Source organism: Zingiber officinale, chromosome 4B (assembly GCF_018446385.1).
Source record: "Zingiber officinale cultivar Zhangliang chromosome 4B, Zo_v1.1, whole genome shotgun sequence".
NCBI classification, from domain to species: Eukaryota; Viridiplantae; Streptophyta; class Magnoliopsida; order Zingiberales; family Zingiberaceae; genus Zingiber; species Zingiber officinale.
In genome coordinates this window covers 21157579-21162993 of record NC_055993.1, presented here as the reverse complement: position 1 = coordinate 21162993, position 5415 = coordinate 21157579, and the positions used below count along the sequence as shown (strand labels likewise).

Here is a 5415-nt window from a genome sequence, read left to right as displayed (position 1 = left end):
TACCACCCAGGGAAAGCTAATGTGGTTGCAGATACACTCAGCAGGAAGTCCAGAGCGACTTTGGCTTGCCACTGAGTTTCAGTTACAGACTTGGTTCAGGATTTCTCCGAGTTAGACCTTGAGGAGCAGGGACATACAAAGCAGGGTATACTGGTTACCATGGTTTCTCAGTCGTCGATCAGGACGAGGATTCGAGAGGCCCAGGCTGGTGATCAGCATTTACAGTTCATTAGCAGTCAGATAGCTTCCGGGCAGCAGACCGAGTTTACACGAGACGAGGAGGGTATTATATACTTCCGAGGCAGATTGTGCGTAACTCAGTCTTATCCGGTCTTGCAGGAGCTACTTCAGGAAGCTCATCGCTCTCGATTTACGATCCACCCAGGCGGGACCCGCATGTATCGAGATTTGAGGCGTTCCTACTGATGGAACGGTATGAAGAAAGACATCACGGAATTTGTAGCTAGATGTCTTGTCTGTCAGCAGGTGAAGGCTGAGCACCAGAGACCTGCCGGATTACTTCAGAGGATTCCTATTCCTGAGTGGAAATGAGAACATATTACTATGGATTTTATGGTGGGATTGCCGAGGACACGACGAGGACACGACGAGGCCATGACGCGATTTGGGTAATCGTTGATCGATTAACCAAATCCGCGCACTTTTTAGCGATCCGGAGGACTGATCCCCTGGATCGATTGGCAGATCTGTATTTGCGGGAGATCATCAGATTACATGGTGTTCCTTTGACTATCATTTCGGATAGAGACCCCCAGTTCACGTCTCGTTTCTGGCAGAGTCTGCAGCAGGCCTTGGGCACGCAACTCCGATTTAGTAAAGCTTTCCATCCGCAGACAAATGGACAGTCAGAGCGGACCATTCAGACTTTAGAGGACCTGCTAAGGTCGTGTGTTATGGATTTCGGAGGCAGTTGGGAGGACCACTTGCCATTAGTAGAGTTCGCCTATAACAACAGCTTTCATTCGGCTATCCAGATGGCACCGTTTGAGGCGTTGTATGGTAGGCCTTGTCGGACACCCACCTTCTGGGATGAGGTTGGAGAGGCCCAGCTGTTGGGACCTCATAGAGCTAAGCAGGAGGCAGAGTTGGTCCGTACTATCAGACGGAGGATGTCAGAGGCGCAGGACCGCCAGAAGAGTTATGCTGATCGGAGACGCAGACCTTTGGAGTTCTCTACAGGCGACCATGTATTTCTACGAGTTTCACCCACGAAAGGGGTGAAGAGATTTGGCCTCAGAGGTAAGCTAGCTCCGCGATACATTGGCCCTTTCCAGATCTTGGAGAGGATTGGAGCAGTAGATTACCGGCTGGCACTACCACCGTCCCTGGCAGGCGTGCACGATGTATTTCATGTATCTATGCTGAAGAGATACATACCTGACCCGACGCATGTGCTGATAGATGTTTCAGTTCCGGTTCAGCCTGACGTCACTTATGAGGAGGTTCCGGTACGGATTTTGGACCAGAAGGAGCGACAGTTGCGGAACAAGACTATCCGGCTGGTTAAAGTCGGATGGCAGCATCATTCGGATGAGGAGGCTACTTGGGAGCTCGAGGATACTATCCGAGCTCGATACCCCCATCTTTTCACTTGAGGTATGTGATTTATTTACTGTTCAGCATTTATACGCTTTACCTGTTGTTAGTATTTGCTAATGGTAGATAACAAAATTTGGGGACCAAATTTTTATTAGTGGGGGAGAATGTAAAATACCAAAAATAGGCGAATATTAATAAGGGAATTTTCTGGAATTTTTGGAAATTTTTCAGGAATTTTTCGGAGCTCGTACGGACAAGTTAACGGGGATAAAAACGGGGTCTGGAAAAGCCTATTTGGGTTACCCCGTTTTAGCGAGGAAATGTTTTGTTTTCTAAATTCTTTTTCTTTTCTATTTCTTTTTCCTGATTTCTTTTATTCTTTTTGTTTTCCTTTCCTTGCCGAAACCAACTCCCTCGCGCGCCCGACGCCCTCCTCCTTGCCCTAATCGCCGGCCGCGGCGGTTTCTCCTCCCTCCCTCGGGTATAAGCGTCGACCATTACATCTTCTTCTTCCTTCCCGAGCGCGCACACCCTTCTCTTCATCTTCTGCCCGCCGTCCCTCTGTGCCCTAGCATCTCCGCCGATGCCGAGCAGTGCCAGCCTTCTCTCCTCTTCCTCTATCCCGAGTTTCCCCAGCCGATTCTTCTCGGACGCCCTCTGCCCTAGATTTGGGCCATAGTCGCCGTCACTTTGCCCTAGTCGACGCCACTTCTGCTCAGCCCTAGCGTTGGCGCATCACTGTTGGTGTTTGTTTCCGGCCAAGAGAAAGGTGTCAGTGGCCTAGTTTTGGTTTCACAGCCGCTGTTGCATCCCTGGACAGTGCCGACGACTACTGGCTTTCCGATCCGAGGTGCCACCTATACGTGAATTAGGCGTCATTCAGGAGTAAAGGTTCGTGACCTAGTTTTTCTTCACTGTGGACCCATCTTTGTTATTGCCGTGCCCTAGGTTTTCCCCCTTTCAGGTGAGTGAGGTGAGCACCTTACCTTTGTTGTTTCTTTGTATTTGATCACTGGTTGGATGCAGAAACAACTCACGAATATGTTTGATTGATTTCTAGGTTTGGTATCAACGGGATTAAGCTGTTGTTGGAGCTGAGGAATCTGATCATTATTCATACACTTAGGTGAGCATGTTTAGTGACTTTTGTTGGGTTCCTATGGAGAATGTTCCATGCTGTACAAATTTTGTATAGGGTATTTGGTTAAATCTGGGTTGATCTAATTGGGAATCTTCATCGGAACTAGGATTTGAATTGGTTATTAGGATGATACATTAACGGCGGATCCTTAATTTTTATTTCGTATCCTGTTCTTATAGGACTTGTGCAGAATGGGATTTAGTTATGTATAACATATGTAATGGATAAATTACATATGTGATGTAGGATAGTGATTGGGGGATTTGGTTTGACTAATTAATTTATACGTGATTAGCTAAATCTGTATATCGTATGTTACAGGACTGTGATTCGGGACGGGCATCTCGACATCAGATTGATTCGATTCGATCTATTGGAGGCGGGTACTTTTGACTTTATGTCTTTGATATGCATAGTAGTGAAGTTAACAAATAACAATAATTATGTTTCTTATTTGCTTCGATTAGTCACTACCCGATACCTGTTACATGCTTGGTTGATTGCTTGTTTTGCATCTCATGTTGATACTTACCCGATTATACATGCTTATAGGGGTAGTGATGTAACCATGCTTCACCATGTTCAGAACCTAGGTGTGATACCTTATCTGATCTGTGTACCCTTGATATGATTTATTGACTATGGTACACGACATATATGTATATAGATTGGTTCAGTATATTACCATGCTTAGTGTCATACATCATTCGCATGATTGCATGCTGTGTGATAGATTGCTCCATTATTGTCGAGCACATCGCCAGTTTCATCACTGTTCGGTGCTCCGTTGTGACGCTCATGGGTAGCGTGACGCAGCGTGGTAGCACGTCAGTTTGCTCGTTCGGTGCTCTGTTGGTCCGCTCATGGGTAGTATGATTGCAGCGTGGTAGCACGTCGAGATCCCTCCCCGTCATGGTGTACCGGGAGATGAGAGCATTGCCCTCCCCCATTTATGATTTGGGGTAGGAGTATGTGTGTACTCCGACAGCATCCCGTCCACTCGGTCACTCATCAGGAGTAGTGACGTCAGAGTGCACGGTTGTCACAGCCCTACCCACTCGGTCCCACCATTGTGTGTGAGATGGCTGACTAGCGTCAGGGGTGACCATGACTGCATTGGCATCATACTCATTGATGCATTTATTTCTTGTGATTGTATTTGCTGCATTTATTTGCTGCATATTGGTTGGATGCCCATGCTTGACATGCATACAGGATTTCTATACCTCTCGGACTGTTTATCTTTATACCAGGTCCTGGTTAGTACAGTATTCTCCTGTTTATTTTAGTTTGCATTTACCTTTATTACGTCAGGAGACTGTACGCATGATTAGTGCTAGATGTTACTTCCTTACTATGTATATCAGTTGTTACCCGCTGAGCGTTGGACTCACCCCCGCCTCCGTTATTATTTTCAGGTTGATGCTGTCAGGAGAGAGTTCCAGTTGCTAGTCCCCTGCAGACCACGAGGGCTTATTGATCTTTTGATTTTCTTCTTTATTAGACTATGTTTAGACTTGTTTTGTTTTGATACTTGGAGCTTGTATAGATTGTACTTGTCGATGGATTTTTATTTGGATTTATTTTACTGCATGCCTGCCTAGACGGCAGAAGAGGTAAGCTGATCTTATCGTCGGATTTGTGTTTTATGAGTGTAGTTGAGTAGGGTGGATTTTGAGTCTTCTTAGCATTTCTTATTAAACTGCGTGGATGTATGTGTGATTGTTTGTCTATTGTTGTTATTATTCCAGCCGCATGTGGCTGAGGTATATGGTGATGTAGTAAAGTTTCAGATTGTCCGCCGTACAGGGGAGATGCTGCCGAAATTTCTTCGGACAGGGACTCCTCCGGGGCGTGACAACTCATCCTGTGGATATTTACTATTTTTAGGTTGAGGTTGTCCGGAGGAGTTCTAGTCGTTAGTTCCCTGCCGATCGGGAGAATGTGTTTTATCTTTTGATTTTCTTATGTACTTTTTAGACTTGTTCTAGTTTTGACACTTGGATATTATGTTATCTTTATTGTCGATGAGTTTTATTTGGATGTGTTTTTTCTACATGCCTGTCTGGATGGCAGAAGAGGTGAGATCGTTGTGATTTGTGTTTTATGGGTGTAGTGGAGTAGGATATCGGCTTTGAGCTTTATGGGTGTAGTTGATTAGGATTTTTGACTTAGTTTTCCTTATCGTTGCATTTGTTTAGTTTTACTATTAAACCGCGTGGTGATTGCTAATATTTATATACATTGTTCCGGCCATGTTGGCCGAGGTATTTGGATGGATGTAGTAAGTTTCAGATTGTCACCCGTACAGCGGAGATGCTGCCAAAATTTCTTCTGGCAGGGACTCCCCCGGGGCATGACAATTTATTTGGTATCAGAGCCAAGTTTCGGATACTTGGTTTTCGTATTGGTTTTGTGTGTTAATCTGATACCAATTTATTTGGTATCAGAGCCAAGTTTCGGATACTTGATTTTCGTATTTTGGTTTTGCGTGTTAATCTGATACCAATTTATTTGGTATTAGAGCCAGGTTTTCTGATGCTTGGTTTTCGTATTTTTGTTTTACGTGTTAATATGATACCAATTTATTTGGTATCAGAGCCATGTTTTCTGATGCTTGGTTTTCATATTTTGGTTTGGCGTGTTAATCTAATACCAATTTATTTGGTATCAGAGCCAAGTTGGCGATACTTGTTTGTTTTTCGTGTTGGATT

The 5415-nt window shown here is 44.8% G+C and overlaps 1 long non-coding RNA gene across 1 annotated transcript; it reads left to right on the top strand.

Moving 5' to 3' along the window:
- Positions 1 to 2510: 2510 nt before the first annotated feature.
- LOC121977448 lies at positions 2511 to 3036 on the top strand. Its single transcript, XR_006110835.1, has 3 exons — positions 2511 to 2533; positions 2621 to 2686; positions 3023 to 3036. It is a non-coding gene; the product is annotated as an uncharacterized LOC121977448 (long non-coding RNA).
- The last annotated feature ends 2379 nt before the right edge of the window (positions 3037 to 5415 follow it).